We start from the raw sequence: 9792 nt of genomic DNA, 5'->3' as shown, positions 1-9792 counted from the left end.
CAGAGGCCCCCCCGAAGAGTTCTACCAGACCAACAAACTGCATTATGTCCCCCCAACTAGGCTAGGTCAGCAGGAAACCACACTCACATGTATCCCTGTGGCCTGAGAGAACAGAGGCCTGCAGAGCCTAGCCGAGCCAGACAAACAGAGAGGAGCTGAGTGGAACAGGGTGGAGTCATGACAGGAAGAATCAGCAGCCTTCATAGGCAAAGGGAAGCTCCCCACTGGTTTGCAGATTTGGAGTACAGATCCCAGAGGCAGCCCATTTGGGCCGACTGTGTAGGTGGCGTGCTAGACAGTGGGTAGCAGGGGCACTGCAGATCGGTTTTGAGCAGTCACGAATTCCATTTCTACCAAGAGCTGTGTTCTTCTGTCATGTGAGATGGCATCTCCTGGTTCTCTCTGGGAGTAATCTGTAGTAAACTAGACACAGCAACATCCCAGTCATCTGAAAAGATAATTTCCATAAGTTCACAAAAAACTTATCAGAACATATCAGAGAAAATGACTCCAAAGAAGACTGAAATCTGATATTGCATAATCATATGGGCAGAACATAGCTTATCACTGATATTGCATCTTAGAAGGGAATTGATTCTCTATCTTCAAATTCTAATCTGAGGCTTGAAGTAACGAATGCTACTGTGGTCTTCCCTGGGATTCTAATGGATAGCTTGGTACCAGTGTTTCTAATTTTACTTTATATGACCTATTCAGTTAGCACAGTACTTGCAGGGAACCTCTTTTACCAGGATAATGTATTGTTTTACCTTCTAATTTTTAAAATACATTTATTTGTTTTTAGAGAGACAGAGATACTGAAAGAGGAAGATACAGACAGAGTTTGTGGAAGTGCACCAAGGCCTTTTGCTACTGCAAACAAACTACAGATGCACGGGACCCTTTGTGAGTCTAGCTTGATGTGGGCACTGGGGAACTGAACTTCAACTGTCAGGCTTTGCAAGCAAGTGCCTTTAACCACTATGCCATCTCTCCAGACCCTTATTCTTAGACTACATTGAGGAGGAAAAGTTCAGGAACAGTATAAAATGAAAACATGGAAGTGATACCACTTTTTTTGTTTGCTTGTTTTTTGAGATATGGTCGTGCTCTAGCCCAGGCTGACTTGGAATGCACTACTTAGTCTTGGGGATGGCCTCAAACTCACAGTAACCCTCCTACCTCTGCCCTCCAGATTATGGGATTAAAGGTCTGTGTTACCACAGCCAGCTGTTTTTAAACCACTAAGTCATCTCACCAGCCCTCTTTCAAGTTTATCTGTGCTGATGGACATCTAGACAGAGACTACATTCCAGCCTTCTTTGTTGCTAGACATTACCATGACAGGACACTGAGACCAGTGTGACCTACCTACAAATGAAAGTTATAGACTAAGAACGTATAGGCACCCTGATACCTGAAGTGCCGTCTACCTCTAGAACACTATATAACAATTAGATGTTTTTGTGTGTATGTGTGTGTGATGTGTATACATGTGTGTATATGTATTTATATGTGTGTGTGCACATGTTTGTATGTGTATACATGAATACATGTGCATGTGAAGTCAGAGGTTTTGGATATTATACTTTAGTGTACCATCCCCCCCTTTTTTTAGACTTGGTCTAGAGCTCACAAATTAGAATTAAGTGACAGTGAGTGAACTCCAGGCAGCCAACTGTCTTGACCACCTACCACTGAGATTACAGGCAAACACCCCCATGCCTGGTATTTAAGATAATTAACCGAGCAATGGAGATCAGACAGACCGCCATACTTCAGACTTATCTCCCTAGCCGCAATCTTATTATCTTATTATTAGAGTTGCCCTCTCCCTTCCTCTTAATGAAATTTATTATCACTCACTACTGGAGTTGCTCTCTCCCTTCCTCTTAATAAAATTTATTATCACTCACTACTAGAGTTGCTCTCTCTCCACCTCTTAATGTAATTTATTATAACTCACTTCTAGAGTTGCCCTCTCCTTTCCTCTTGATGTAATTTATTTTCACTCACTACTAGAGTTGCCCTCTCTCTTCCTCTTAATGTAATTTATTTTCACTCACTAGTAGAGTCACCCTCTCTTCCTCGCAATGCAATATATTTTCACGACCTACTAGAGCTGTCCTTTTTCTTCCTCTTAATGTAACTTATTTTCACTCACTACTAGAGTTGTCCTCTCTCTTCCTCTCCATGTAATTTATTATCACTCACTACTAGAGTGCCCTCTCTCTTCCTCTCCATGTAATTTATTATCACTCACTACTAGAGTGCCCTCTCACTTCATCTCAATGGAATTTATTATCACTCACTACTTGAGTGGCCCTCTGACTTCCTTTTAATGTAATTTATTATCACTCAATACTAGACTTGCCTCTCCCTTCCTCTCAATGTAATTTATCATCACTGACTCCTTGAATAGCTCTCTCTCTTCCTGTTAATATAATTTATTATCACTCACTACTAGATTGGCCCTACCTTTTCCTCTTAATATAATTTATGACCACTGACTACTAGAGTTGCTCCCTCTCTTCCTCTGAATGTAATTTATTTTCACTCACTACCAGCATTGTCCTCTCTCTTCCTCTTTATGTAATATATTATCACTGACTACTAGAGTTGCGCTCTCTCTGCCTCTCAATGTAATTTATTTTCACTCACTACTACAGTTGCCCTCACTCTTATTCTCCATGAAATGTATTATTACTTACTTCTACAGTTGCCCTCTCTCTTTCTCTCAATGTCATTTATCACTCACTATTAGAGTTGCCCTCTCCCTTCCTCTTAATGTAATTTTTTATCACTCACTAGTAGAATTGTCCTCTCTCTTCCTTGCAATGAAATATATTTTCACACCCTACTAGACTTGCCCTCTCTCTTCCTCTCAATGTTACTATCACTGACTGCTAGAGTGGCCCTCTCTCCTCTTCTCTATGTAATTTATTGTCACTCATTACCAGATTTGCACTCTCTCTTCCTCTTAATGTAATTTATTATCACTGGCTACTAGAGATGTCCTCCACCTTCCTCTTAATGTCATTTATATCGTTCACTAGTAGAGTTGCCCTCTCCTTTCCTCTCAATGTAATTTTTTATCACTCACTACTAGAGTTGCCCTCTCTCTTCCTCTGAATTTAATTTATTTTCACTCACTACTAGAGTGCCCTCTCTCTTCCTCTTAATGTAATTTATTATCACAGACTTTTAGAGTTGCCCTCTCTCTTCCTGTCAATGCCAACCCAGATTCTGACCCAGGCTGACCTGGGACACTCACTCAGTAGGAAATGCTGCCTTTAAAGGATTGCCCCACCTGGTGCTGCAGATTCATTAAAAGATAAAACAGGGAACTTCAAAGACATTTTTAGGTTCTGAATCCTCCATGGCCCCTGTTCTTATCTTGTACTCTCCCTACTATTAGGAATAAGATGGTGGAAAAAGAGAAAGTCTTTTCAAATAAGTAAATGTCATGGTACACAAAGAATGTGAGGTGGCTCTACTGAGAAAAAGGCACACTTTCCCTTGAAGTCCTTTCGATTTTCCCTTTTATAGTACATTTCACATTGGCAGTCCTTGAAGCATTGGCCAGCCCTGTGAGACAGACAGACAGGCAGGAAAGATACAAGGTCCTGGAAAACCATGATCTTGCCACAGGACCAAATCCCAGCAGGACAGCAGGACTCTCCTGGGGCTGTGCTCTCAAAGGACTGACCAGGCTCTTCCCCAGTTCTCTCCCTGGCCCTCTCTCTTCTTGTCCTTTTCTCCCTTGACCTGGCCTGAACATTCATATAAGTCTTTCCTTCCTTCGCAGCCTGGCTGGAAAGGGTGGCGGGGGTGGGGGGGATGCTTACTTTGGCTTAGTTCTTTTACTTCTTGTCTATTTATATCATGTTTGGGGATTCCCCCTCCCTTTGGTTATATGTGAGATTTCTCTTTCTTAACGCTCTCACGTCAATTATGGGAAGGGGTTTCGATGATCCACCTTCCACCTGTGCCAGCCTTGTTCTAGAAACCAATTTCCCCTAAATAAAACTCACTAATTATGATTTCTCCCTAATAATAAACTCAATAATTCAGAATTTTTTTAAAAAAAGAGCTGGACGTAGTGGTACACGCTTTTAATCCCAGCACTCAGGAGGCAGAGGTAGGAGGATCACTGTGAGTTCAAGTGAATTCCAGGTCAGCCTGGACTAGTGTGAGACCCTACCTCAAAAAAAAAAAAGAAAAGAAAAAATGTATATTTAGCTAGTTTAATAATCTTCTCTACACACATGTAAATCTTGTCTACTCCCTTTGGAGGGTCTCCTCAGTGATTGCTGATCTGGGGAGGGAGAAGAGCTTCACAGTGTGATGAAAACACAGTTACAGCAGCAGTAGGCGGTGATGACCAGCCCTTAAACACGTGCTCCTCACTTGTTTTCACAGCAACAGTGGGACGCTTTAGCAAGGATCTTTTAAATCTATTTTGGTTTCTGTTACAATTTACTCTGCCATTGAAATCATAGACGAGCCGGGCGTGGTGGTGCACGCCTTTAATCCCAGCACTCAGGAGGCAGAGGTGGGAGGATTGTGAGTTCGAGGCCACCCTGAGACTCCATAGTGAATTCCAGGTCAGCCTGGGCTACAGTGAGACCCTACCTCAAAAAACCAAAAAAAAAAAAAAAAAAAAAAAAGAAATCATAGACGATTTTACATATATACTTGCAGTATATGTCTATATATAAATGAGCTTAAGAATGTTCCAATAGTACTTATACTAAAATTTGGGGGTCTGGAGAGATAGATAGCTTAGTGGTTAAGTCACTTGCTTGTGAAGCCCAAGACCCAGGTTTGATTCCCCAGTACCCAAGTAAGCCAGATGCAGAAGGTAGCACATGCGTCTGAGGTCCATTTTTAGTGACTAGAGGCCCTGGCATGCCATTCTTTCTCATTCTCTCTCTTTCCTTCAAATAAATAAACAAAGTAATTATTTAGAAATTTGGATTTCATGTAATTTTCACATCATAAATACTATTGTATTTTTCTGAATGATTTTAAAATGTAAAAACCAATTCTAGCTCTGTCCATTTGAAACCAGACAGCAAGACAGATTTGGTCCAACTGACCCCAACCTTAGAATAACACCACAGTTTCCTTGCAAAACTAAACACCATGAGACAAATCAAATTTTGTTACAAACACGGTGACCAAACGTTGTAGATAACATGTAATCAACTATTTAAAAAGTCATGACCCATTCTCTCTATCTGCCTCTTTCTCTCTGTCACTTTCAAATAAATAAATAAAAATAAAAAAATTCTTTAAAAAGTCATGAAGTTCTGGACTAATGATGTGGCTTTGCAGATAAGGCACTTGCATGCTAAGCCTAAGGTCTCAGGTTCGATTCCCCAGTACCCAAGTAAGCCAGATGCTCAAGATGACACATGCATCTGGAGTTCATTTGTAGTACCTAGGAGCCCTGATATATCCATTCTCTCTCCCACTCTGCCTCTTTCACTCTCTCAAATAAATAGATAAATTTTTTTTTTAAAAAAGTCAAGAAGTTCTAAGACCATTATTTAACAACAATCAATTAAAATCTTTTCTTTTTCTGTCTTAGCTCCGAACCCTACAGGTAAGTGTCACCACTTGCATTTTCAGGCAGTAAATACGGAAGTTACAAATGCACTCATGTTAAGGAAAGTTCTGTTTCCTGTGGGGTCTCGTCTGTGGAAATGAGGGAACGCCTGACTGTGTTACTTCACAATGAAGGTGCAGACAGGCAGTAACCTGCGGTAAACCAGCCACAGCAGCAACGGGAAAGGAGACTCACATAAGTTCTTGAAAAATTGACCAGACCACATTTGACAAAATGGTTCCCCAAAAGACTGAAATCTGATACTGCAGATTAATACTGATACCGCTTAGTGCTGAGCTTACATATTAGAAGGGAAATGGTTCTGGGTTTCCAAATTCTAATCGGAGGCTTGAAACAATGAATGTCACTGTGGTCTCCCCTGGGAAACCAGAGGATAACTGGGCTCCAGTGGTTCTACTTTCCTGTTACATGAACTACTCAGTTATCTTATATGTGAAGGGAGCCTATGTTATGGATGGTTTTATCTTTTTATTTTTTAGCATTTTATTTATTTATTTGAAAGTGATGGAGATGCAGAAAGAAGATGCAGAGTTAGTGGGGTAAACCAGGACTTTCTGCCACTGCAAACAAATTTCAGATGCATGCAACCCTAACTCTATTTATTAATAAAAGGATTTTAATTTCAAAAATGCTATACTTGGGCTGGAGAGATGGCTTAGCGGTTAAGCGCTTGCCTGTGAAGCCTAAGAACCCCGGTTCGAGGCTCAGTTCCCCAGGACCCACATTAGCCAGATGCATAAGGGGGCGCATGCGTCTGGAATTTGTCTGCAGTGGCTGGAAGCCCTGGCACGCCCATTCTCTCTCTCTCTCTCTGCCTCTTTGTCTGTTGCTCTCAAACAAATAAATAAAAATAAACAAAAAAATTTTTAAAAAAAATGCTATACTTAAGCTGGATGTGGTGGCGCATGCCTTTAATCCCAGCACTCGGGAGGCAGAGGTAGGAAGATCACCATGAGTTCGAGGCCACCCTGAGACTACATAGTTAATTCCGGGTCAGCCTGAGCTAGATTGAAACCCTACCTCAAAAAAAAAAAAAAAGGTATACTTTTAGAAATATCTTAATAATAGCTTTCACAGGTTTTTAAAAGCAAAGTGTAAACATTCCTGTTAATATTATTTTAGTTATCATCTCAAATTTAAAGAGGGGATCAAACAGGGCAAGAAAAAAATAAGATAAAAAGCACTTTTCTGAGAGTAGGTTTAAGCAATCACACAATTCTAAAAAAACTTAACTGTATATTCTGGTTATCAATTGATATATGAAGGAAAATACTTCAAGGACAGGCTGTTAATAGGACATTCATTGGAACTGTAGAGATGATTAAGTGGTCAAAGGTGCTTGCTTGCAGACCTGAAAGTCTGGGTTTGACTCCCTAGCACTCACGTAAAGCCATAGGCACAAAGTGGCACATGGATCTGGAGCTCATTTGCAGTGGCAGCTGGCCCTGGCCTGTCCATACTCACTCTGTTTCTATTTCTTTCTCTCTGTCCCTTTCAAATGGATTTAAAAAATAGGAAATTCACAATTAATGTTTGTCATTCCCTGGGATGTACATGCTCTACAATTTTATTTGACAAAATTCATCCCTGGACATTACCCAGTGAAAAATACTATAGGAATGCTAACTGACAGTTGCAAAGATGACATCGTTCTATGCAAAGGCAGTGTTTCAGAATGCGATGCCAATGTCTATACACCCATTTAGTAGCAGAACTTCACACTTTATCTTGTTTAATTGATTTTCTTTTTAAAAATTTCTTTGTTTATTTTTGTTTATTTGAGAGTGACAGACAGAGGAAGAGGCAGATAGAGAAAGAGAGAATGGGCATGCCAGGGCCTCCAGCCACTGCAAAGGAACTCCAGATGCATGTGCATTCATGTGCATCTGGTTTTTGTGGGTACTGGGGAATAGAGCCTCAAACCAGGGTCCTTAGACATCACAGAGAAGCACTTAACCACTAAGCCATTTCTCCAGCCCTAATTTTCTTTTTTTTTTATGATGGTTTCTTTGATACCGGGCTTTATACTTTACCCCAAGCTCGCCTTTTGGCTTCAAGATTGAGGCCATCCTTCCTCTGCAACCTTTCAAATACTGGGAGTACAGTCAGAGCCCCCATACCTGGTATGTTTGTATTTATGTATGTATGTATGCATTCATGCATTTCTGTGATGAGAGAGAGAGAGATGTGAGAATGGGAATGAGCATACTAGGGCCTCCTGCCATTGTACATAAAATCCAGAGGCATGTGCCACTTTGTGCATCTGGCTTTACATGGACACTGGGAATTAAACACAATGTTTGTCATTCCCTAGGATGTGCGTGCTCTACAAGCTTACAGGACTTTTCTCTACTCATCCCAGTATTAGGTGAACTTTCACAAAACACCTTCCTTGTTCTGTATCCCTTGGTGGTGGGGGAGCAGAGGTCTAGAAACACAAGGAATTTACCTTGAATTGCCTTTTAACTTTATCTCTGACATGTTCAAATGGCGCTGCTCTCTCCATTGCTTGGTATTTTCCTTCCAAAACACTTTCCTTTTGTGAAGTATCTTCTCATAAATCTTCTGAAGTACCTGGAATAATACCCTGTGTTATCGCTTCAAAAAGAGTCTTTCACTCACATTTTACACTGTTCCCTATATGTTACCTATTTTAGGACTTTTACAATCTAATGGCTATTTCACCAGTTATCTAGAGCAGTGTGTTACCATTTCATTGAAGCACACTGGAGAACTGAAAATATGTCTGAACCAGCACAAAAGAAAAAAAAATCTGTCAACATCAAGCTCTCAAGGAAGTTTATAGGTGTTTTGAAATAGCACATCACCTCTCTAACTTCCCTAAGCCTGTTTCTCTCTCTAAGCATATAAGAAATGCAGCACATTAGGCGTACCATGAAGGGTCACTGATTAGGAAAGTCTGTGTACTACTTAGTACCGCATCCACTCAGCCATTAAAGGTGCTTGCTTGCAAAGCCTGACAAGACAAGGTTCAATTCCCCAGTGCCCACATACAGCTCAATGCACAGGGGCCACATGGGTCTGGAGTTCATTTGCAGTGGCAGAAGTCCCCGGAGCGCCCCGTTCCCATTTTCATTCCTGCTCTCTCCCCCTTTCTTTGTCTCTGCTTTCAAAAAAGTAATAATAAAAACTTTAAATCAAAAATACAGAAGAGTGGCTGGAGAGACGGATTAGCAGACAAGGCGTTTGCCTGCAAAGCCAAAGGAGGCTAGTTTAACTCTTCAAGAGCCACGTAAGCCAGCTGCACAAGGCGGTGCATGCATCTGTAGCTCGTTTGCAGTAACTGGAGGCCCTGGCGCACCCGTATATCTATCTCTCTGCCTCTTTCTCTCAAGTAAACCTTTTTTAAAAAAATACAGAAGAGGGTGGTCATGGAGACACAGGTGAAGGAGGAAGCGAATGGGTGACACGCAGGGAGGGGCGTGACCGGGTACAGTGAGGGCGGGGCCTGCCGCGAGGGGCGGGGCCTCCGTGGGGCGGGGCCTCCGTGGGGGCGGGGCCTCCGTGGGGCGGGGCCTCCGTGGGGGCGGGGCCTGAGGAACTGGGCAGTTGTGGCTGTTAAAAATGGTGTGGGGCACCTGGCGTGAACAAGAGGTCTGCAGGAAAGGACAGCTGGAATTAATTCACACGAGGTACAGGTTGGATCAGAACAGGGGACTGGTAGGGTCAGTGTATCTTCAGAAAGTGCCAGAAGGGCTGGGCGGAGGCCGGCGTTGTGGGCGGTCCTAACGGCGAGGAGGCCCAGAGCAGGGTAGGCAGCTGTCCCGGCATCTTCAGGCCAGGCCTGGGGGTCCTGCGGGAGGCGTTTCCTCCCCTCCCCTCTGCCCCATCCCAGCTGCTCCGTGTCCACTGCTGCTGTCTCCATCACTGCCACAGGCGGGTGAAAAATCTGAGCAAGACAGTGAGTGCGCACTGCGTGTATGTCAGCTTCTCTGTTGCACTGGCCACGTTTCAGTGTTCAGTAGCCATGTTTGGCAATGAATATGGAGAATATGGACTCTTTTTATCACTTAGGAAGTTTTATTGACAACATTGTTCTAGATTAATGGAGACTGAGCGGGCAGGATTACTGAAGACATGAGCTCCTGGAATGGATCTTGGATCAAAAAACAAAAACAAGGAAAAAAGCAGTGATT

General features: G+C 42.3%; 1 pseudogene; it reads right to left on the bottom strand.

Moving 5' to 3' along the window:
• Window positions 1-350: 350 nt before the first annotated feature.
• LOC123455531 overlaps window positions 351-9792 on the bottom strand; it is a 65008-nt pseudogene continuing 55566 nt past the window's right edge.

Source organism: Jaculus jaculus, chromosome 17 (assembly GCF_020740685.1).
Source record: "Jaculus jaculus isolate mJacJac1 chromosome 17, mJacJac1.mat.Y.cur, whole genome shotgun sequence".
Taxonomy (NCBI): Eukaryota; Metazoa; Chordata; class Mammalia; order Rodentia; family Dipodidae; genus Jaculus; species Jaculus jaculus.
Note: the sequence above shows the minus strand (reverse complement) of the source record. Positions and strands in the feature narration are given on the sequence as shown.